We start from the raw sequence: 25,531 nt of genomic DNA, 5'->3' as shown, positions 1-25,531 counted from the left end.
AATCTGCCTGCATAAATCAGCCCCCGAGATAGATAGTATAGGATCTAGTCAAATTGTCAGTTTAATGAATGATGTACTTCCGCCACACACAACCAGTCAGTGGAACCTAATGCACAAACCGTGCAATAATATAATAACCTGCTGGACGGCTCCCAGGTCACTGCTTCCATCTCTCGCCCACATCCCGCATGGATGCCTTATCTATTAGTGAAAAACACAAAAATACAACAAGAAGAATAAAATTTATAATCTCGATTATATATCGGGTACTGTTACTTATTACATATAAAAACCCTTACTTTTCACATCCTGTTAGACGACTCAGAAAAGGGAACCCACCTTGAACTCCCGATTGAGTCCCTTAGGCTCAATGGTGTCCAACTCAAAGATCCATCTGAGTTCCAGACGTTTTAATAGTCGTTCCCGATCACCTCCTCTCTGAGGTGCGGGAACGCCATCAATGACCCTAAACCTCAACTGTGCAACGGTGTGCTTGAATCTGTAAAAATGTTCCGGGACCGGGAGTTCACTCTCCAGATTTCCAGACGTGTTCTCCATTTTCGTAAACAGTTTCCGAATGGAATACCTGTGTTGGTTAATTCTCAATTTGCAGGCCTGTGTGGTCTCACCCACATAGATGAGACCACACGGGCACTGCAATGTATAAATCACAAATTCAGAAGAACACGTGTAGAAACCCTTTATATCATACCTCTTCCCACTATGTGGATGGAAAAAGGTCTGTCCCTTCTGTACATTGTTGCAATTGCAACAGTTGAGGCAGGGGTAACATCCCTTTCTGGAGATGCGTGACTTGTCAGGCCTCTGCAGAAAGGAATGCACCAACTGATCCCCAAGATTTTTAGACCTTCTGTAGGACATAAGCGGTGGTGTCTGAAACTCGGCAATGTCTGGGAAAGAACGTGTCAGGATCGACCAATTTCGTCTGAGCGAATCCGTTATTTGTTTGCTCAAAACCGAATGTGTGGACACAAAGGGTAATCTCTTATTCTCAGTTTTAATTCTAGTCGAGGTCAACAAATGCGTCCTTGTGTGTTGTCTGACTTTGTCAAGATGTCTCTGAACCAACTTTTTGGGATACCTTCTGGCTATGAACTTAGAGCTCATTGCCTGCAATCCCTCATCCACTTTTTTATCATCTGAGATGATACGCCTCACCCTTAGAAGTTGACTATATGGGAGAGAACTCAGCATGTTCTTAGGGTGGGCGCTGTCGAAGCGTAACATACTATTTCGATCCGTTGGTTTGACAAAAATGTCTGTTTGAAGACCACTTTCAGCCACATAGACTAATGTGTCTAGAAATTGTATAGAGTGCAACGAGTCCACCCTAGTAAACTTCAGTTGTATATGGACACTGTTGATGAAGTCATGAAACTCCCCTAACTCCACATCAGTCCCTGACCATATGAGGAAGATGTCGTCTATATACCTCATCCACCCGGACACACATTGGAACAGGGTGGATGGGTATATAAACGACTCCTCCACATATGTCATATAGATGTTGGCATATGTCGGGGCCATATTAGACCCCATGGCGGTCCCACGATTTTGGATGTAAAACCTCTCGTCAAAGCTGAAATAGTTACACGTCAACAGGATCTCCAACAGTGAGCTAACAAATTCGCATACTTCAGCGGGATGGTCAGTTTGTTGCAAAGCCCACTGCACCGCTTCCAAGCCTTTTTCATGTTCAATGCAGGTGTATAGACTGGTGACGTCAAAGGACACCAGTCTATCACCCGCACCGAACGTCAACTGTTGGATCCTGTTGAGGAATTCAGTCGTGTCCCTCACATATGACTTCGCCCCCGTAGCCGCAGACCTCAACATTTTGTCGATGAACACAGCCGCAGGGGCAAAGACGGAATCTATGCCCGCCACAATGGGACGTCCTGGCGGGTTGTATAAGTCTTTGTGTATCTTTGGTAAGACATACAGGGTGGGCGTCACTGGATGTTTCTCTATCAAATAGCTATGGAGTTTTACATCTATGATGTTATTAGCATAAGCATTATCTACCAGTATTTTTATTTTTTTCATCACACCGAATTTCGGATCTTCATTGACCTGTCTGTACACTTCTATGTCTTGCAGTTGTTTTTCAATTTCAGTGACATATTGTGTAGTATTCATAACCACAATTGCCCCTCCCTTGTCGGCTGCCTTAATCGTAAGCTCTTTGCGCCGACCTAGGGAGGTCAATGCAACTTTTTCATCCTTGGTCAGGTTAGATCTGGAGACATCATTACTCTGTTGTCTCAATCTAGTAACATCCGACCGGACCAAGGATACAAAAGTGTCTATTGCTTTGTGGTATATCGGGGGTTGGAAATCACTCTTAATGTGTAGCCCCAAATCAGTCAATGTTAAAATACTGTGTTCAGTATCATCAGAGGCCCCGGGAGGTAATCCTTCCCTGGGTCTCTGAGTCTGACCATTGAAAAAAACTTTTAGCTTAATCCGCCTAAAGAAATGCAACAAATCAATTTCATTTTGGAACCAGTCAACCGTGGATGTAGGGCAAAAAGACAATCCCTTATTCAATACTCTCAGTTCCACATCAGTGAGGTCATAAGAGGAAATATTTACCACCAATTGAGTCCCATTCATTGTGCCGACTTCTGTGCACCTCTTCTCCCCTGTTGTGACACAGGTGTTTTGGTTCCCACCGGTGGTTTGGCTGACCGTGTTGAGCGGACATTCCTGGTTGTTCCTTCTATGTTGGTGATGTTTGCGTCCTCCCCTGCGTCCTCCCCTGTGTCCCTTAAAAGTCCCGATCCTAAAAAATCAGTCCCATTGCCACCTTCAGTGGAGGAGTCCGTATCCGTGAAGTCTGTACGCCGTCCCCTTGGTCTCTGGAATCTGCGCTTTTTCTGTGACCTGAATTTATTGACCTCAGGTTGTATTCTTTTATAGATGTTCCCCTTGGTGTAATCCTCCTCATCTCTAGACCACTTCTGCCTTTTAGTTTCCTCAATATTAAGGCGGTATTTATACAGATCTCCTTTGATTTGGTCAAGGAATTTGTCATATTCCTGTACGTTGGTAATTAATTTTAGTCGCTCCTCGTGCTCCTGGACCCTTGTATTAATCTTTATTGTGTCCTTCTGTAGGAACTCCATGTTCAATAACATAATGTCCATGGAGAACCGATTCGCTATTTCCATAAATTTATTAAGGAATTCTTGATTCTCAGGAAACAGAATTGGTCTGAGGTGGGTCCTCAGACCCCGAGGTATGCGACTCACCCTGTAATATTCTCTTAGGGTTAGGAGATGTAGTTCCGAATTGATGAGTTGTTTTCTCTCATTCACCAACCTGCGCTTGATGGAATCAGCAGTCGGTTTGTTCAGGAAGGCTCCCTCCCCCTCGTCGCCGCTCAGGATGTGATTGATTTGATCACTTGAATAAACAGAGCTGTGTGGTGTAGCCATTGTGCTTATGCCGCTCAAATCCATGAAAAAACACGACAAAACTAGTTGTTTTCAATCCATGGACAGTGTGCAAGTCCTCAGGCCCAAACGGATCAAACAAAAAAGGGTGGTAGGACAGCACCACTTACTTGAATACATTCAAGGGGCTTTGCGGCGGTGCTCGTGACGTCAGGTCCCGGCCTCATAGACCCCACAGATACCAGAAAAAACGAAGAAGGTCACGGCACTCCAAAGGCTATTCAGTGTTTTTATTACACCACAAAATCAGCAGCAACGTTTCGACAATAGTCTTTTTCAAGCTACAAGCATGTTCACAAATGACTCACAATGTGCCGTGACCTTCTTAGTTTTTTCTGGTATCTGTGGGGTCTATGAGGCCGGGACCCTTTTTTGTTTGATCCGTTTGGGCCTGAGGACTTGCACACTGTCCATGGATTGAAAACAACTAGTTTTGTCGTGTTTTTTCATGGATTTGAGCGGCATAAGCACAATGGCTACACCACACAGCTCTGTTTATTCAAGTGATCAAATCAATCACATCCTGAGCGGCGACGAGGGGGAGGGAGCCTTCCTGAACAAACCGACTGCTGATTCCATCAAGCGCAGGTTGGTGAATGAGAGAAAACAACTCATCAATTCGGAACTACATCTCCTAACCCTAAGAGAATATTACAGGGTGAGTCGCATACCTCGGGGTCTGAGGACCCACCTCAGACCAATTCTGTTTCCTGAGAATCAAGAATTCCTTAATAAATTTATGGAAATAGCGAATCGGTTCTCCATGGACATTATGTTATTGAACATGGAGTTCCTACAGAAGGACACAATAAAGATTAATACAAGGGTCCAGGAGCACGAGGAGCGACTAAAATTAATTACCAACGTACAGGAATATGACAAATTCCTTGACCAAATCAAAGGAGATCTGTATAAATACCGCCTTAATATTGAGGAAACTAAAAGGCAGAAGTGGTCTAGAGATGAGGAGGATTACACCAAGGGGAATATCTATAAAAGAATACAACCTGAGGTCAACAAATTCAGGTCACAGAAAAAGCGCAGATTCCAGAGACCAAGGGGACGGCGTACAGACTTCACGGATACGGACTCCTCCACTGAAGGTGGCAATGGGACTGATTTTTTACGATCGGGACTTTTAAGGGACACAGGAGAGGACGCAGGGGAGGACGCAAACATCACCAACATAGAAGGAACAACCAGGAATGTCCGCTCAACACGGTCAGCCAAACCACCGGTGGGAACCAAAACACCTGTGTCACAACAGGGGAGAAGAGGTGTACAGAAGTCGGCACAATGAATGGGACTCAATTGGTGGTAAATATTTCCTCTTATGACCTCACTGATGTGGAACTAAGAGTATTGAATAAGGGATTGTCTTTTTGCCCTACATCCATGGTTGACTGGTTTCAAAATGAAATTGATTTGTTACATTTCTTTAGGCGGATTAAGCTAAAGGTTTTTTTCAATGGTCAGACTCAGAGACCCAGGGAAGGATTACCTCCCGGGGCCTCTGATGATACTGAACACAGTATTTTAACATTGACTGATTTGGGGCTGCACATTAAGAGTGATTTCCAACCCCCGATACACCACAAAGCAATAGACACTTTTATATCCTTGGTCCGGTCGGATGTCAATAGATTGAGACAACAGAGTGATGATGTCTCCGGTTCTAACCTGACCAAGGATGAAAGAGTTGCATTGACCTCCCTTGGTCGGCGTAAAGAGCTTACGATTAAGGCAGCCGACAAGGGAGGGGCAATTGTGGTTATGAATACCACACAATATGTCACTGAAATTGAAAAACAACTGCAAAACATAGAAGTGTACAGACAGGTCAATGAAGATCCGAAATTCGGTGTGATGAAAAAAATAAAAATACTGGTAGATAATGCTTATGCTAATAACATCATAGATGTAAAACTCCATAGCTATTTGATAGAGAAACATCCAGTGACGCCCACCCTGTATGTCTTACCAAAGATACACAAAGACTTATACAACCCGCCAGGACGTCCCATTGTGGCGGGCATAGATTCCGTCTTTGCCCCTGCGGCTGTGTTCACCGACAAAATGTTGAGGTCTGCGGCTACGGGGGCGAAGTCATATGTGAGGGACACGACTGAATTCCTCAGCAGGATCCAACAGCTGACGTTCGGTGCGGGTGATAGACTGGTGTCCTTTGACGTCACCAGTCTATACACCTGCATTGAACATGAAAAAGGCTTGGAAGCGGTGCAGTGGGCTTTGCAACAAACTGACCATCCCGCTGAAGTATGCGAATTTGTTAGCTCACTGTTGGAGATACTGTTGACGTGTAACTATTTCAGCTTTGACGAGAGGTTTTACATCCAAAATCGTGGGACCGCCATGGGGTCTAATATGGCCCCGACATATGCCAACATCTATATGACATATGTGGAGGAGTCGTTTATATACCCATCCACCCTGTTCCAATGTGTGTCCGGGTGGATGAGGTATATAGACGACATCTTCCTCATATGGTCAGGGACTGATGTGGAGTTAGGGGAGTTTCATGACTTCATCAATAGTGTCCATATACAACTGAAGTTTACTAGGGTGGACTCGCTGCACTCTATACAATTTCTAGACACATTAGTCTATGTGGCTGAAAGTGGTCTTCAAACAGACATTTTTGTCAAACCAACGGATCGAAATAGCATGTTACGCTTCGACAGCGCCCACCCTAAGAATATGCTGAGTTCTCTCCCATATAGTCAACTTCTTAGGGTGAGGCGTATCATCTCAGATGATAAAAAAGTGGATGAGGGATTGCAGGCAATGAGCTCTAAGTTCATAGCCAGAAGGTATCCCAAAAAGTTGGTTCAGAGACATCTTGACAAAGTCAGACAACACACAAGGACCCATTTGTTGACCTCGACTAGAATTAAAACTGAGAATAAGAGATTACCCTTTGTGTCCACACATTCGGTTTTGAGCAAACAAATAACGGATTTGCTCAGACGAAATTGGTCGATCCTGACACGTTCTTTCCCAGACATTGCCGAGTTTCAGACACCACCGCTTATGTCCTACAGAAGGTCTAAAAATCTTGGAGATCAGTTGGTGCATTCCTTTCTGCAGAGGCCTGACAAGTCACGCATCTCCAGAAAGGGATGTTACCCCTGCCTCAACTGTTGCAATTGCAACAATGTACAGAAGGGACAAACCTTTTTCCATCCACATAGTGGGAAGAGGTATGATATAAAGGGTTTCTACACGTGTTCTTCTGAATTTGTGATTTATACATTGCAGTGCCCGTGTGGTCTCATCTATGTGGGTGAGACCACACAGGCCTGCAAATTGAGAATTAACCAACACAGGTATTCCATTCGGAAACTGTTTACAAAAATGGAGAACACGTCTGGAAATCTGGAGAGTGAACTCCCGGTCCCGGAACACTTTTACAGATTCAAGCACACTGTTGCACAGTTGAGGTTTAGGGTCATTGATGGCGTTCCCGCACCTCAGAGAGGTGGTGATCGGGAACGACTATTAAAACGTCTGGAACTCAGATGGATCTTTGAGTTGGACACCATTGAGCCTAAGGGACTCAATCGGGAGTTCAAGGTGGGTTCCCTTTTCGTCATACAGGATGTGAAAAGTAAGGGTTTTTATATGTAATAAGTAACAGTACCCGATATATAATCGAGATTATAAATTTTATTCTTCTTGTTGTATTTTTGTGTTTTTCACTAATAGATAAGGCATCCATGCGGGATGTGGGCGAGTGGTGCTGTCCTACCACCCTTTTTTGTTTGACTTGTTATAAGTGGGGTACCTCAGTTCTGGGACCCATATTGTTTATCATCTTTATCAGCGACATTTCAGAAGGCCTCGATGGTAAGGTGTGTCTTTTTGCTGATGACACAAAGATTTGTAACAGGGCTGATGTTCCTGGAGGGATACACCAAATGGAAAAGGATTTAGGAAAATCTGGCAACTAAAATTTAATGTTGATAAGTGCAAGATAATGCACCTGGGGCGTAAAAACCCCAAAGTAGAATATAAAATCAGTGATACAGTCCTAACCCAAGTATCTGAGAAAAGGGATTTAGGGGGTCATTATTTCAGAAGACTTAAAGGTAGGCAGACAATGTCATAGAGCAGCAGGAAATGCTAGCAGAATGCTTGGGGGTATAGGGAGAGGCATTACCAGTAGAAAGAGGGAGGTGCTCATGCCGCTCTACAGAGCACTAGTGAGACCTCATTTGGAGTATTGTGCCCAGTAATACTGGAGACCATATCTCCAGAAGGATATTGATACTTTGGAGAGAGTTCAGAGAAGAGCTACTAAACTAGTACATGGATTGCAGGATAAAACTTACCAGGAAAGGTTAAAAGACCTTAACATGAATAGTTTGGAAGAAAGACGAGACAGAGGGGATATGATAGAAACTTTTAAATAAATACATAAAGGGAATCGACGCGGCAAAAAAGGAGACAATATTCAAAAGAAGAAAAACTGCTACAAGAGGACATAGAGGAAGTATTACTTTACTGAGAAAGTAGTGGATGCATGAAATAGCCTTCCTGCAGAAGTGGTAGCTGCAAATACAGTGAAGGAGTTTAAGCATGCATGGGATACGCATAAGGCCATCCTTCATATTAGATAGGGCCTGGGGCTATTCATAGTATTCAGTATATTGGGCAGCCGAGATGGGCCAAATGGTTCTTATCTGCCGACACATTCTATGTTTCATCAGATGAATAGCATTAACATTGGCTGCTGGAACCCACATCCTCTCCTCTGGTCCGTAACCCTTACAGTGAACGAGATACTGGAGGGATCTACGGAGAATTCGGGAGTCCACTATGCTGGCTATTTGAAATTCTAGATTACCGTCCACCATGACAGGCACGGGAGGCAAGGAGGATGGTTCAACAGGTTCGACATATCACTTCACCAATGACCTATAGAAGACATTATGAATCTTCAAAGCCTGAGGGAGCTCAAGATGAAAGGCAACTGGGTTAACAATGGCAGTGATTTTATATATATAATATATATTATAATAAACCTTGGACCTAACTTCCAAGAGGGTACTTTTAATGTAATGTTTCTTGTGGACAGCCACACAATCACCCACTCTCAGGTCCGGACCATTCATATGTCTCCTGTCAGCCATACGCTTATATTTATTGCCCATATTATTTTGAATCTTTCGCCAAATAGATGACAAAGAAGAGGAAAATCGTTCCTCTTCTGGTATACCAGAAGTCTCTGTACCAGAAAATGTGCCAAATTGCGGTTGGAACCCATATGCCCCAAAAAACGTCGACTTATCAGTGGACTCCTGTCTATGGTTATTTATGGCAAATTCGGCTAAAGCCAAAAAATGAAGACCACTTCTCCTGGTTCTCTGAGACAAAACATCTCAAATAAGTCTCCAGATTCTAGTTAGTGCGTTCAGTCTGTCCGTTTGACTGAGGATGAAAGAGTGAAGAGAATGACAATTGTACCTCAGACGAGTACAGAACGCTTTCCAGAATTTGGAAACAAACTGAGTCCCTCTATCAGACACATTAGAAGAAATACCATGTAATTTCACGATGTTATCGACAAACACTTGTGCAAAAGTTTTAGCATTAAGTAGACCTGGCAATGCTATAAAGTGCGCCATCTTACTAAAGCGATCAACAACCACCAAAATAACATTTTTTTCTGAAGAATTAGGCAAATCTGTGATAAAATCCATGGACAAATTGTCACCGCCAGATCACTGAGAAGTTCTGACAGACGTCCTTCAGTACCTCCTGCATGATGTTCTTTTGTTTTGGTTTCGCTTTGACATCTCTTCTTCCTCTTCCAGCTGTCATCTATTAGCAGTGATTGCCTCCCTTTATATCCCCTCCCATACTGCCTCACTTTGCGGTTTATACTACTTCCTGTATTGTGTTCACTGCTAGATGCTACTACTGCTGGTTCCCCAGATAAGTCTATTTCTTTATTGGTGTTTTCCTGTTGGCTTGATTCTACGTGACCCTGACTCCCTCTGTATTAAGTGCAGGGATCCGGTGGTCGTGTCCCCTCAATATTAAAGGGTTTGCAGGTGTCACTCAGTCTAGGTACGTGGACATGCAACTTTCTATCATAAAGATCTTTGCATGGGCTGAGCAGTCAGGGAGAGCTCTAGGGCTTTTATAGGGCTCACCCATTTGTTCCTTAGTTTGGGATCAAGTCAGTCGGGTCTTTATTTGTTACTTCTTGTTTTCTGCAACACCATCCGTGACACAAATGAGTCAAAGGTCTGGACAGGATGGGCAACAGAAGTAACGACTTTTTGATCGCTTGCTATTACATGATTTGTGATGTAAGGTGACTAAAAAATACCTTTTTTTTTGTTGCACCATTTTTATTTATTTTTTTGACCGTGTTCATCTAAAGGGGTTAGATCATGGGGTATTTTTATAGAGCAGATTCTTATGTTTTAGTTTTTCAAGTCTAAGAACCATAGTTTTTTTTTGATTTTCAGTGGCTAAATGAAATTAAAATTGGGGAAGAGGATTATACATTTTGTACTCCATGGAAGTGTGGTACTCCCTGAAGCAACCAATAATGCAGAGGCCCGGATGATCGGGGCACGTGTCACACTGAGTGGTGGTGTCCTTCCGTATCCCCCTCCTGTGACACACTCTGCACCTTTTTTGGGTCCGTCCCTTCTCACTTGGAAAGTGTTGGCCAGGGACGATCCGGGCGCCTCCAGTTCCCGATGTACTTTGGCCTGCTCTTTCCCGGTCAGAAAAGATCAGGGCCTTAAGGACTGCCTCATAGAACTGGAGGAATTTCCCTGTGTTGCCAGCGCTCCGCGACAGCACAAAAGAGTTGTACAAGGCAACCTGTACCAAGTAGAGCGCAACTGTTTTGTACCAAGCTCGGGTTTTGTGCATGCCGTTATATGGCTTGAGGACCTAATCAGAGAGATCAACTCCTCTCATATACCGATTGTAGTCGACGATACAATCGGGCTTGAGGACTTTTGCCGCGGTACCTCGCACAGGGACAGGGGTGATGCCGTTACTGTGAATTGTGGACAGTACAAGGACATCCCTCTTGTCCTTATATTTGACCAGCAACAGGTTTCCACTGGTAAGGGCACGGGTCTCACCCCTGGGGATAGGTACCTGGAGGGGGTGGGTAGGGAGGTCGTGTTTATTTTTCCGCACGGTCCCACAAGCGGACGTGGATCTGGCAGCGAGGGACAGGGACAAGGGGATACTAGTATAAAAGTTATCCACGTACAGGTGGTAACCCTTATCTAGCAATGGGTGCATAAGGTCCCACACAAGTTTCCCGCTAACACCCAGAGTGGGGGAACATTCTGGGGGTTGAATACGTGAATATCGCCCCTCGTACACACAAAACTAGTATGTGTACCCTGAGGTACTCTCACAAAGTTTGTACAGCTTCACGCAATACCTCGCCCGCTTAGAGGGAACATACTGGCGGAAAATGAGTCTTCCCTGGAAAGCAATGAGAGACTCAGGTACATAGGCCTCCAAAAATTTGGCCCCAAAGTGATCGATGACCGGCCAGATTTTGTACAGGCGGTCATCGGCAGGATCACCTGGGGGGGGGGGGGGACATGCTGCATTATCTGCATAATGCAGGCATTTCCGAATGGCCTCAAAACTGGAGCGTGTCATGGCCGTACTGTAAAGTGGGGTCTGGTAGAGGACGTCCCCACTCTAGTAAAGCCTGACACTGGGTTTTTTGACTAGGCCCATGTGCAGCACGAGGCCCCAAAACGTCCTCATCTTGGCTGCACTGACCGGAGTCCAGCCACCAGCTCTAGCCAAAAAGGAGCCCGGGTGTTGAGCACTGAATTGTTGGGCGTACAAGTTGGTTTGCTCCACCATCAGATTCACAAAGTGGTCACTGAAAAAATGACTAAAATAGTCATATTCAGTGAAGGCCACTGTGGAAATCTGGATTTCTGGTTGGCCAACAAAATCAGGAATCACAGGCTCAAAATCCTCTGGGGTAAACCATGCAAGTTCACCGGTAGGGGTCTCAGGTGGACTTATCTGGTTGGCTGGAAAACTAGTACGAGCCCAAGAGCTGCTCGTACTAGTGTGGGCCACAGGGCCGTCTCCGCCGCCTTGGGGGCTCATCATCATTGCTAGATGATGAGGAGGACGCGGATGACAAGAGGAAAGTGGGGTCATCCTCGTTCTCACTGGGGCTCTCGGAGTCGGAGGCAAGCTGGGCGTAGGGCATAGGGAACATCCGGCGGGCCGTAGGGCAGTGTGTGTGTGGAAAACTTTATTTAGTGTGCGTGTGTGTGGGGGCACGGGTGTTCGCAGACTTAGCCCTAAACCAAACATAAAAAAAATAACTAAATAAAAAAAGATTCAAACTTGCTGATCACCCGTCCGAAGCTGATCAGCGGTGGGGTGGGCAATGCGCTAACAGTGGCCGGACGCTAAAATTGCCAGCCACAGTCAGCGCACGCCCAAAAATAAAAAATTCAGGGTGGTTCAACAGTTAAACTTTTTTTTTTTTTTCCTAAACTTTTCCCTGAATATCCCTGCTTAACCTAACCTTTCCCTATGTACCTTTTAGTGCCAAATGGCATTGTGGACGGTCAGAAGGGGGTTGCTGGGCAGAGATGGGGGTTGCTGGGCACAGATCCGATGCAGGCTCCGCTCTCCACGGACTTCGGACACAGAGCTGCAGTAAGTTTAGACCTGCCGCCGGCCCTGCAGCCAATCAGAAGCGATCCTGAGAGGGGATGTCACCATCACCTCTCAGGATCGCAGGATGATTATTGGTGGTGTATTATCACACCACCGATCACCATCCTGTTCCGGGTTATCAGGTCACCAGAGACCCGAATAACCCGGAAACGCAGCAAACAGCAGGTCTGAATTGAGCAGGCACCCAGATCACGGGTGGTGATCGTAAATACACATGACGTCATGTGTCCCCAACAGGTTAAACATACATCAAATGTGAGTTTTTATTGCTTTACTTAGTGGTTACTACTCACCTTGGCGGTTATCTGTAGGAATGTCCGCTGTAATGTGCTCATCATCCCTCATATATGTTTCTGTAACATATATAATGTTCAGATCTTCACCTGGATTCTGAACCTGCAAAACAAATATTGTAGAAGTCATCAGAGGGGTGGAGAAGTCGTGTGAAAGGTTTTATATGACCAGAAAAGGTTGTTAAAATTGACTAGACAGCAGGAGTTTTCTGACCCAAATATCTGCAGGTCTCCAGCATAAATCCAACCTGTTGGTTCCTTATTCCAACCAGCAGTCTCCATAACCAGAAAATACTGAGAATATCCATAGAACATATAGGGGGTCATTTATTAAGACCGGCATTTTATACACCAGTCATAATATCCCGTATAGCTGGTGATGGATCCGCCAGAGTTATGTATAGGTGCTGGCCTCTACGTAACTTCGGCGGATCCACCGCCGCTTCTGAATGTAAGACAGTTTCTTTGCTGGCTTACATTTAGACCATTTTCTACTCCCAAACCAGGTGTAGAAAATAGTAAATGAGACAGGCCTGCCAGACCCTCCCCCGTCCATGCCACGCACACTTTTTTAGACCTGGCAGGAGCGGGGAAAAGTTGCAGATTGCAGTGCAAATAAACTAAATATAGGCATATTTCTGGATAATATAATTCCCCCATAAGGTCTATGGTCAGCTATAATCCTGCCATCTTCACCTTTCTCATTATACCAGGATAAAACATATAATACTGGTGGATAAAACAAGACCGAACACAAAATCTTCACAGCCTTCTACAGATCACAGCGAACATTTTATGAGACCTTATCTCCATCTACCTGATCATCCTGTGGGACATTGTGATGTTCTTTTGAACCATCCTGTCGAAGAAGAGGACTGGGACATCTCTCCGGTGTTCTTCTCTCTTCCTTAACTGTAGGAAACACATCCAGTGACTGAGTTCATTCCTTATATACAGATAATGAGAAGACGTGTGTACTTAGTCATGTCTATTACCTAGTGATGTGAGGGGCCAGTGATCCTCCATCATATCGTCCTTGTACAGATCTTTGTGTCCTTCTAAATACTCCCACTCCTCCATTGAGAAATAGATGGTGACATCCTGACACCTTATAGGAACCTGACAACACAATGATACAGTCATCACCCAGATCCCTTCATAGCGTTCCTGTATAATGTCCCAGCATTCCCAGCAGTGTCACCTCTCCAGTCAGCAGCTCAATCATCTTGTTGGTGAGTTCTAGGATTTTCTTTCTATTGATTTCCTCATGTATCGGGGGGTGAGGTGGAGGCCTTGTCATTGAGCTCAGGGTTCTTTCCCATCCTTCAGACACAGGGACCTGACAGCGCTCACTAGAGGTCTTCTTCACTACTGTGTAGTCCTGGTTATGGAGAGACACAGTAATAAATATCACTCCATACATCTCCAGAGTCCCTTATCTCTCCAGTCATGTCCATCTGTTAGTAACATAGAGAAGATGATGTAATGTGACATCATCAGAATCTCTCACCTCTCCAGTAAGCCAGAAGAGGATCTGCAGGGTGAGATTTATTATACTCTCCGCCATCTTGCCCCTGTCCCTATCCATCCTTGACGGGTCAGTCAGAAGAAGGATCTTATATAGACGATCTCCACTGAGCGGATCCTATATTGTAGGAACCTGAAAGGAAAGAAGATGAGATGATGTAAAATCCTACAAAATCCCATGTAAAAACTAGATTTTTGTACTTACCGCAAAATCTATTTCTCTTCCGTTCATTGGGGGACACAGTCTTGACCTTGGGTATAGCTATTGTCACTAGGAGGCGACACTAAGCAAAAAATTTAAGATTACACTTACCGGTAATCACTTTTCCATAAGCCCATGACAGCACCCTTGAGAGACCGCCTCCATCCAGGACAGGAAACAGGAACTTTCGTGGAGAGCTCATAAGGAGGAGCATGGCCCCGAGACCACCAGTTAATCGCAAGAACTTGTCCTAGACCACACTCTTCTCTTTTTTTTTTTTTTTTTTCCATATATGTATATATATATATATATGTAGAAATGGACAGCACATCCAATAGAGAATTATGTTCAAAAAATTTTATTCAGCCACAGTGGCACAAGAGGCGACGTTTCGGCTCAAAATCCTGAGCCTTTCTCAAGCATAAAGACATAGGTGAAACATATCATATAAATAAGTGACATGATTAAGGGGTGGAGTAAAACAATTCATAAAGATAATGTCATAAAAAAGAATGTGCAATCATGATTACAATAATTCATACAACCATACAGATACTACAAATAATAATACACCACTGGATGTGATACATAATCTCGCAATTATATAGTGAAATAACATAATAAGCATAAAGTGTAAATGCCGCCGATTGCCATCAGCTGTTACATATCAGCATAAATATCTTGATTTAATCAATTTTTAAAAAGAAGAGGGAAAACAGATGGGAGGAGTGACATACCGCATGTAGACCACGTATTTCCCCAAGTCCGCCATAGCCGAACCCTAGCGTCTATCGAAAAGCAATGCGCAGGCGTCAGGATGCGTCTCTGCAAAATGACGTCAGGATGCGTCTCGGCAAAATGACGTCATGCCGCATTCACGCAGTTCCAAACGGCGCATCTGAAGACCGCATCAGTCCTCCGGTGCGCATGCCCACATGAGGTCTAGTATGGAAGCGCCATTTTAGAAACTGGTAGTATGGTCCCAAAGTAGAAAAACCGTTATTGTTTATAATTCAGGCTCATATGAGGCGAAAAATAGGAGACGGGTGCCCCTGTCAGGGGGCTCCAGTATCCATATATTGGGCAAGCAATATGAACATGATCGACATTCTCATGTCAATCATGTGTGCCAAATGCCGCCCCAATCACACCTCCTTCTAAAGCCTATAAGAGAGGGATTCTCCTCACAATTATACGATCAACTCATACATTGTCTAACACTCTGTCAAGACACAGCCTAAAACCAGACCATCAGAAAAAATAATGTTCAGCTATAATGAGGCGGACATTTGGGTACGGTGTCATCCACTACGGTGCATCAGTTCCACATCCCCTTTATTCCTCTTCGTTATGACATCATATCATCTATAGAAACAGATGAAAAAATATGAAAAAGGAGAGATTAGAGACATGAGTTAAAACATGTAGGAACACTTATGTCTAACAAACACCAAAAACAAAGGAAAGAAGACTAAATAATCAGACATGCAGGGACATTTGAAAGGCAAACCACTTATTTATGTATAAACCCCTAAATTATAGTCTACATTGAGACCATGGGGTCTCAAGGTATTAAGTGTATATATCCAAAAGAGTTCTTTCTTTTTTAATAACAGGTTTCTATTACCCCCTCGTCGAGGCTGTGGGATATGATCAATAATCCAACATTGAAGTTGGCTTTCTGAATGATTTTTTTCCCCAAAGTGTTTTGGAATAGGTAGATCCTTCCGTTTTTTCCTAATTGTAGAGCGGTGATTATTTAGCCGTGTTTTAAGGTCAGTGGATGTCTCGCCTACATATAAGAGTTTACAAGGGCAACTCAAGACATAAACGACAAAATTAGAATTGCAGGTAAGGTAAAAGGAAATAGGGTATTCTACTTTCGTAGTTGGGTGTATAAATACCTTGCTTTTACAAATATGTTTGCAATTGACACAGCAGAGACAAGGAAAACATCCCTTGCTCCGCTGGGTCAATGTGCTTTGTCTAGATCCAGGACCTGGGCCAATGTCCGCTCGTACTAATTGATCTCTCAAATTCCTAGATCTCCGATAGGAGAACAGGGGAGGAGATTTAAATTCCGGAATGTGCCCCAGACACCCACTTAGAATACTCCAATGTTTACCGATAACTCGGTTAATGATACGACTGTGTGCAGTATATTTCGTAATAAATGGAATCCTACTCTGTGGAGTTTTGTTGATATTCCTTTTTAATGTTTCACTTCTATCCATGTCTTTGACTATATCAATATGAGATTGGAGTAATCTAGAGGGATAACCTCTTTGTTTGAACTTGTAAGTCATGATATCGAGTGATTTCTCCAAGTCCTCATGGTTAGAGGTAATTCTCTTAGCCCTGAGGAATTGAGAGAAAGGAAGGTGCTCAACCATATTCCGCGGGTGACTGCTCGAAAAATGCAAAAGAGTATTTTTGTCTGTGGGCTTAGTAAACAAGGTAGTGTGTATACAGCCATCCTGGATTTTAACAGTTGTGTCCAAAAATTGGATCTCTGTATCTGAATATATTAAAGTGAACTGTAAATCCTTGTTAATACTATTAAGATAGCCCTGAAAGTCCAACAGACTAGAGCTATCACCGGTCCAGATGAGGAAGATGTCGTCGATGTATCTCCACCACCTCAGAATCTTGCTGAGGTGGTGGGATGCATAGACGACATCCTCCTCAAAACACCGCATAAAAATATTGGCGTAAGTTGGGGCCACATGGGACCCCATTGCCACACCCCTAATTTGCTTGTAGAATGTATCCTGAAACAGAAAGTAATTCTGTCTCAGAATAATATTCAAAAGATCTATCACAAAATCACAAGTGTGCATAGTTAAAGATGATAACTCCAACATACGTCTAACCGCACTGACTCCAAGGTCATGGTCAATAGACGTATATAAAGACGTCACATCAAATGATGCCAGAATAATAGATTGTGTGTTCCCAAGGTCCACCTCTCCTAGTTTGCATAAAAAGTCAGTGGTATCCTGAATGTATGATCCCGCCCCACATGCATAAGTTTGTAGCATTTTGTCTAGAAAAATTGAGATATTGCTAAAAATGGACTCAGATCCTGATACAATGGGACGACCAGGAGGGTCGACCAATGATTTGTGTACCTTTGGAAGTACATATATAACCGGTGTAACCGGATAACAAATGGTACAAAAATCCACAAGATCATTATCAATAATACCGGCTTGAGCCGCACTGGTTAAACACTTGTCAATCATTCTAGCAATCTCAAATTTGGGATCCGCTTGTAATGCCAAATAAACCTCAGTGTCACTGAGCTGTCGTCTAATTTCCCCAATATATTTGGAGGTATCCAGAACCACTATCCCACCACCCTTATCAGCAGGTTTTACAGTCAGGAGGGGATCATTTCTTAGTTGTTCAATTGCCTCAATCTCTGAGGTTGTTAGATTGGGGTTCTTGAGAGTGTTCATATTACAAGATGATCTATAATGCGACAGCTCAGTTCTCACCGCGGTCATATAGGCATCTATAGCGGATACATTAATCATAGGGGAAAAATTACTCTTTAAACGTAGATCAAGGCTACCCAACGTGAGCTCACTATGTTGGGCAGTATTGGTCCACGTTTTATTATGGAACCAAGCTTTTAGCTTGATCCTACGAAAAAAAGCAATTAAATCAATGTCCAAATCAAACCAATCAAGTGTGGCGGAAGGGCAAAAAGTTAGTCCTCTGCTTAGGACACTTACTTGCATCGGAGTAAGGACCTTGGAAGATAAGTTGAAAACAATTATTTCTTTTTCGACATCTGTACTTTGCCCACCTGTGTGCGGGTCTTGTTGTTGCGCAGTTTTGGGGGTCCGTCGGTGTCTGCGGCCACCACGTCTAGTGCGGCCTCTCTTTGGTGCTGGATGGTGGTTGTACTTCCTAAAAAAGGCAAGAAAGAAGAAGAAGAAGAAGGCTGCTCTGTTCCTGATGTCTGTATATTTTTCTCTATATTTTTCTTTCTTCTTTTGTCTTTAGAGTGAGGCTGATTGTTCTCAAACTGCCAAGTATAAACCGAACCTCGTTTGTAATCCTCCAAATCTCGAATCCATTTAATGCGTTTGCCCTCTTCAAGTTCCACTTTAAATTTAGAAACATGATGAGACACACTATCCGAGTATGTTGTAAATTCCTCAGGGGATAATAATGTCTGTAGTGCCCGTTCCACATCACCTATTTCAATAGCAGTGGAAGATAATTCCTCCTGTATATATTGTATATTCAAAAGTATAAAGTCCAAGGAATATCTATTGGATAGAGATTCCAATTTTTTACAATAAACAGAATTGTGAAAAAACAAATTAGGTCGAAGATGGGACCTCATGCCTCTGGGTATCCTCTGGGCTTTATAATACTCGCCCAGCGTGGTCATATGTAGACCTAAAGAAGCCGTCTTTTTGGACAAAAATTCTAGCTGTCTTTTTAGTTCCTTAGTGGATGGGGTGTTTAAAAAAGTGGCATCTCCCCCAATGCCCTGCATGATCTGATCCGCTTCCTCCTGTGAGAAGGTGGAGCCACGTGGAAAATCATTAGCCATCATCAAAAAATAGTATGGTTAAAGTCCGTATAAAATACAGGTTGTGCTAGGCCACTAGTGAAAAATATAAAAATGGAAAAATGTGGCAGCACCAAAGCATAACAAAATGACGGGTGCTATGTCCAGGGTTATCACTGCTTACCCAACTTTTGTATGTAGAAATGGACAGCACATCCAATAGAGAATTATGTTCAAAAAATTTTATTCAGCCACAGTGGCACAAGAGGCGACGTTTCGGCTCAAAATCCTGAGCCTTTCTCAAGCATAAAGACATAGGTGAAACATATCATATAAATAAGTGACATGATTAAGGGGTGGAGTAAAACAATTCATAAAGATAATGTCATAAAAAAGAATGTGCAATCATGATTACAATAATTCATACAACCATACAGATACTACAAATAATAATACACCACTGGATGTGATACATAATCTCGCAATTATATAGTGAAATAACATAATAAGCATAAAGTGTAAATGCCGCCGATTGCCATCAGCTGTTACATATCAGCATAAATATCTTGATTTAATCAATTTTTAAAAAGAAGAGGGAAAACAGATGGGAGGAGTGACATACCGCATGTAGACCACGTATTTCCCCAAGTCCGCCATAGCCGAACCCTAGCGTCTATCGAAAAGCAATGCGCAGGCGTCAGGATGCGTCTCTGCAAAATGACGTCAGGATGCGTCTCGGCAAAATGACGTCATGCCGCATTCACGCAGTTCCAAACGGCGCATCTGAAGACCGCATCAGTCCTCCGGTGCGCATGCCCACATGAGGTCTAGTATGGAAGCGCCATTTTAGAAACTGGTAGTATGGTCCCAAAGTAGAAAAACCGTTATTGTTTATAATTCAGGCTCATATGAGGCGAAAAATAGGAGACGGGTGCCCCTGTCAGGGGGCTCCAGTATCCATATATTGGGCAAGCAATATGAACATGATCGACATTCTCATGTCAATCATGTGTGCCAAATGCCGCCCCAATCACACCTCCTTCTAAAGCCTATAAGAGAGGGATTCTCCTCACAATTATACGATCAACTCATACATTGTCTAACACTCTGTCAAGACACAGCCTAAAACCAGACCATCAGAAAAAATAATGTTCAGCTATAATGAGGCGGACATTTGGGTACGGTGTCATCCACTACGGTGCATCAGTTCCACATCCCCTTTATTCCTCTTCATTATGACATCATATCATCTATAGAAACAGATGAAAAAATATGAAAAAGGAGAGATTAGAGACATGAGTTAAAACATGTAGGAACACTTATGTCTAACAAACACCAAAAACAAAGGAAAGAAGACTAAATAATCAGACATGCAGGGACATTTGAAAGGCAAACCACTTATTTATGTATAAACCCCTAAATTATAGTCTACATTGAGACCATGGGGTCTCAAGGTATTAAGTGTATATATCCAAAAGAGTTCTTTCTTTTTTAATAACAGGTTTCTATTACCCCCTCGTCGAGGCTGTGGGATATGATCAATAATCCAACATTGAAGTTGGCTTTCTGAATGATTTTTTTCCCCAAAGTGTTTTGGAATAGGTAGATCCTTCCGTTTTTTCCTAATTGTAGAGCGGTGATTATTTAGCCGTGTTTTAAGGTCAGTGGATGTCTCGCCTACATATAAGAGTTTACAAGGGCAACTCAAGACATAAACGACAAAATTAGAATTGCAGGTAAGGTCCTGGATCTAGACAAAGCACATTGACCCAGCGGAGCAAGGGATGTTTTCCTTGTCTCTGCTGTGTCAATTGCAAACATATTTGTAAAAGCAAGGTATTTATACACCCAACTACGAAAGTAGAATACCCTATTTCCTTTTACCTTACCTGCAATTCTAATTTTGTCGTTTATGTCTTGAGTTGCCCTTGTAAACTCTTATATGTAGGCGAGACATCCACTGACCTTAAAACACGGCTAAATAATCACCGCTCTACAATTAGGAAAAAACGGAAGGATCTACCTATTCCAAAACACTTTGGGGAAAAAAATCATTCAGAAAGCCAACTTCAATGTTGGATTATTGATCATATCCCACAGCCTCGACGAGGGGGTAATAGAAACCTGTTATTAAAAAAGAAAGAACTCTTTTGGATATATACACTTAATACCTTGAGACCCCATGGTCTCAATGTAGACTATAATTTAGGGGTTTATACATAAATAAGTGGTTTGCCTTTCAAATGTCCCTGCATGTCTGATTATTTAGTCTTCTTTCCTTTGTTTTTGGTGTTTGTTAGACATAAGTGTTCCTACATGTTTTAACTCATGTCTCTAATCTCTCCTTTTTCATATTTTTTCATCTGTTTCTATAGATGATATGATGTCATAATGAAGAGGAATAAAGGGGATGTGGAACTGATGCACCGTAGTGGATGACACCGTACCCAAATGTCCGCCTCATTATAGCTGAACATTATTTTTTCTGATGGTCTGGTTTTAGGCTGTGTCTTGACAGAGTGTTAGACAATGTATGAGTTGATCGTATAATTGTGAGGAGAATCCCTCTCTTATAGGCTTTAGAAGGAGGTGTGATTGGGGCGGCATTTGGCACACATGATTGACATGAGAATGTCGATCATGTTCATATTGCTTGCCCAATATATGGATACTGGAGCCCCCTGACAGGGGCACCCGTCTCCTATTTTTCGCCTCATATGAGCCTGAATTATAAACAATAACGGTTTTTCTACTTTGGGACCATACTACCAGTTTCTAAAATGGCGCTTCCATACTAGACCTCATGTGGGCATGCGCACCGGAGGACTGATGCGGTCTTCAGATGCGCCGTTTGGAACTGCGTGAATGCGGCATGACGTCATTTTGCCGAGACGCATCCTGACGTCATTTTGCAGAGACGCATCCTGACGCCTGCGCATTGCTTTTCGATAGACGCTAGGGTTCGGCTATGGCGGACTTGGGGAAATACGTGGTCTACATGCGGTATGTCACTCCTCCCATCTGTTTTCCCTCTTCTTTTTAAAAATTGATTAAATCAAGATATTTATGCTGATATGTAACAGCTGATGGCAATCGGCGGCATTTACACTTTATGCTTATTATGTTATTTCACTATATAATTGCGAGATTATGTATCACATCCAGTGGTGTATTATTATTTGTAGTATCTGTATGGTTGTATGAATTATTGTAATCATGATTGCACATTCTTTTTTATGACATTATCTTTATGAATTGTTTTACTCCACCCCTTAATCATGTCACTTATTTATATGATATGTTTCACCTATGTCTTTATGCTTGAGAAAGGCTCAGGATTTTGAGCCGAAACGTCGCCTCTTGTGCCACTGTGGCTGAATAAAATTTTTTGAACATAATTCTCTATTGGATGTGCTGTCCATTTCTACATACAAAAGTTGGGTAAGCAGTGATAACCCTGGACATAGCACCCGTCATTTTGTTATGCTTTGGTGCTGCCACATTTTTCCATTTTTATATTTTTCACTAGTGGCCTAGCACAACCTGTATTTTATACGGACTTTAACCATACTATTTTTTGATGATGGCTAATGATTTTCCACGTGGCTCCACCTTCTCACAGGAGGAAGCGGATCAGATCATGCAGGGCATTGGGGGAGATGCCACTTTTTTAAACACCCCATCCACTAAGGAACTAAAAAGACAGCTAGAATTTTTGTCCAAAAAGACGGCTTCTTTAGGTCTACATATGACCACGCTGGGCGAGTATTATAAAGCCCAGAGGATACCCAGAGGCATGAGGTCCCATCTTCGACCTAATTTGTTTTTTCACAATTCTGTTTATTGTAAAAAATTGGAATCTCTATCCAATAGATATTCCTTGGACTTTATACTTTTGAATATACAATATATACAGGAGGAATTATCTTCCACTGCTATTGAAATAGGTGATGTGGAACGGGCACTACAGACATTATTATCCCCTGAGGAATTTACAACATACTCGGATAGTGTGTCTCATCATGTTTCTAAATTTAAAGTGGAACTTGAAGAGGGCAAACGCATTAAATGGATTCGAGATTTGGAGGATTACAAACGAGGTTCGGTTTATACTTGGCAGTTTGAGAACAATCAGCCTCACTCTAAAGACAAAAGAAGAAAGAAAAATATAGAGAAAAATATACAGACATCAGGAACAGAGCAGCCTTCTTCTTCTTCTTCTTTCTTGCCTTTTTTAGGAAGTACAACCACCATCCAGCACCAAAGAGAGGCCGCACTAGACGTGGTGGCCGCAGACACCGACGGACCCCCAAAACTGCGCAACAACAAGACCCGCACACAGGTGGGCAAAGTACAGATGTCGAAAAAGAAATAATTGTTTTCAACTTATCTTCCAAGGTCCTTACTCCGATGCAAGTAAGTGTCCTAAGCAGAGGACTAACTTTTTGCCCTTCCGCCACACTTGATTGGTTTGATTTGGACATTGATTTAATTGCTTTTTTTCGTAGGATCAAGCTAAAAGCTTGGTTCCATAATAAAACGTGGACCAATACTGCCCAACATAGTGAGCTCACGTTGGGTAGCCTTGATCTACGTTTAAAGAGTAATTTTTCCCCTATGATTAATGTATCCGCTATAGATGCCTATATGACCGCGGTGAGAACTGAGCTGTCGCATTATAGATCATCTTGTAATATGAACACTCTCAAGAACCCCAATCTAACAACCTCAGAGATTGAGGCAATTGAACAACTAAGAAATGATCCCCTCCTGACTGTAAAACCTGCTGATAAGGGTGGTGGGATAGTGGTTCTGGATACCTCCAAATATATTGGGGAAATTAGACGACAGCTCAGTGACACTGAGGTTTATTTGGCATTACAAGCGGATCCCAAATTTGAGATTGCTAGAATGATTGACAAGTGTTTAACCAGTGCGGCTCAAGCCGGTATTATTGATAATGATCTTGTGGATTTTTGTACCATTTGTTATCCGGTTACACCGGTTATATATGTACTTCCAAAGGTACACAAATCATTGGTCGACCCTCCGGGTCGTCCCATTGTATCAGGATCTGAGTCCATTTTTAGCAATATCTCAATTTTTCTAGACAAAATGCTACAAACTTATGCATGTGGGGCGGGATCATACATTCAGGATACCACTGACTTTTTATGCAAACTAGGAGAGGTGGACCTTGGGAACACACAATCTATTATTCTGGCATCATTTGATGTGACGTCTTTATATACGTCTATTGACCATGACCTTGGAGTCAGTGCGGTTAGACGTATGTTGGAGTTATCATCTTTAACTATGCACACTTGTGATTTTGTGATAGATCTTTTGAATATTATTCTGAGACAGAATTACTTTCTGTTTCAGGATACATTCTACAAGCAAATTAGGGGTGTGGCAATGGGGTCCCATGTGGCCCCAACTTACGCCAATATTTTTATGCGGTGTTTTGAGGAGGATGTCGTCTATGCATCCCACCACCTCAGCAAGATTCTGAGGTGGTGGAGATACATCGACGACATCTTCCTCATCTGGACCGGTGATAGCTCTAGTCTGTTGGACTTTCAGGGCTATCTTAATAGTATTAACAAGGATTTACAGTTCACTTTAATATATTCAGATACAGAGATCCAATTTTTGGACACAACTGTTAAAATCCAGGATGGCTGTATACACACTACCTTGTTTACTAAGCCCACAGACAAAAATACTCTTTTGCATTTTTCGAGCAGTCACCCGCGGAATATGGTTGAGCACCTTCCTTTCTCTCAATTCCTCAGGGCTAAGAGAATTACCTCTAACCATGAGGACTTGGAGAAATCACTCGATATCATGACTTACAAGTTCAAACAAAGAGGTTATCCCTCTAGATTACTCCAATCTCATATTGATATAGTCAAAGACATGGATAGAAGTGAAACATTAAAAAGGAATATCAACAAAACTCCACAGAGCAGGATTCCATTTATTACGAAATATACTGCACACAGTCGTATCATTAACCGAGTTATCGGTAAACATTGGAGTATTCTAAGTGGGTGTCTGGGGCACATTCCGGAATTTAAATCTCCTCCCCTGTTCTCCTATCGGAGATCTAGGAATTTGAGAGATCAATTAGTACGAGCGGACATTGGCCCAGGTCCTGGATCTAGACAAAGCACATTGACCCAGCGGAGCAAGGGATGTTTTCCTTGTCTCTGCTGTGTCAATTGCAAACATATTTGTAAAAGCAAGGTATTTATACACCCAACTACGAAAGTAGAATACCCTATTTCCTTTTACCTTACCTGCAATTCTAATTTTGTCGTTTATGTCTTGAGTTGCCCTTGTAAACTCTTATATGTAGGCGAGACATCCACTGACCTTAAAACACGGCTAAATAATCACCGCTCTACAATTAGGAAAAAACGGAAGGATCTACCTATTCCAAAACACTTTGGGGAAAAAAATCATTCAGAAAGCCAACTTCAATGTTGGATTATTGATCATATCCCACAGCCTCGACGAGGGGGTAATAGAAACCTGTTATTAAAAAAGAAAGAACTCTTTTGGATATATACACTTAATACCTTGAGACCCCATGGTCTCAATGTAGACTATAATTTAGGGGTTTATACATAAATAAGTGGTTTGCCTTTCAAATGTCCCTGCATGTCTGATTATTTAGTCTTCTTTCCTTTGTTTTTGGTGTTTGTTAGACATAAGTGTTCCTACATGTTTTAACTCATGTCTCTAATCTCTCCTTTTTCATATTTTT

At 42.6% G+C, this 25,531-nt stretch overlaps 1 pseudogene; it reads right to left on the bottom strand.

The window, feature by feature from the left end:
• Positions 1-25,531, bottom strand: part of LOC122941925 — a 158,214-nt pseudogene that overhangs the window by 120,153 nt on the left and 12,530 nt on the right.

The sequence above is a fragment of the Bufo gargarizans genome, chromosome 6 (genome assembly GCF_014858855.1).
Source record: "Bufo gargarizans isolate SCDJY-AF-19 chromosome 6, ASM1485885v1, whole genome shotgun sequence".
Classification (NCBI taxonomy): Eukaryota; Metazoa; Chordata; class Amphibia; order Anura; family Bufonidae; genus Bufo; species Bufo gargarizans.
Note: the sequence above shows the minus strand (reverse complement) of the source record. Positions and strands in the feature narration are given on the sequence as shown.